This window comes from Psammomys obesus, unplaced genomic scaffold, assembly GCF_907164565.1.
Source record: "Psammomys obesus unplaced genomic scaffold, mPsaObe1.curated_primary_1811, whole genome shotgun sequence".
NCBI lineage: Eukaryota > Metazoa > Chordata > Mammalia > Rodentia > Muridae > Psammomys > Psammomys obesus.
Genome location: NW_026596046.1, coordinates 2,941,355 through 2,941,661, shown reverse-complemented (window position 1 = coordinate 2,941,661; position 307 = coordinate 2,941,355).

Sequence of the window (307 nt, the reverse complement as noted above, 5' to 3'; positions counted from 1 at the left end):
CTTTCTTTCTTTCTTTCTTTCTTTCTTTCTTTCTTTCTTTCTTTCTTCTTTCTTTCTTTCTTTCTCTCTCTTTCTTTTCCTCTCTCTTTCTTTCTCGACTTCCTTCCTTTCTTCCCTCCTCCCTCCTTCCTTCCTTCCTTCCTTCCTTCCTTCCTTCCTTCCTTCCTTCCTTCTCTTTTCATTCATACACTAGGTCATAGAAATGAGAATCGGTTTCTTAGCCACAAAGAGCAGCCTAACTTCAGCACAGTATAGGGCATGTCTATACTTACCGTGCTTCTGAAGTGAAGCAGCCTTTGTGGGAGGG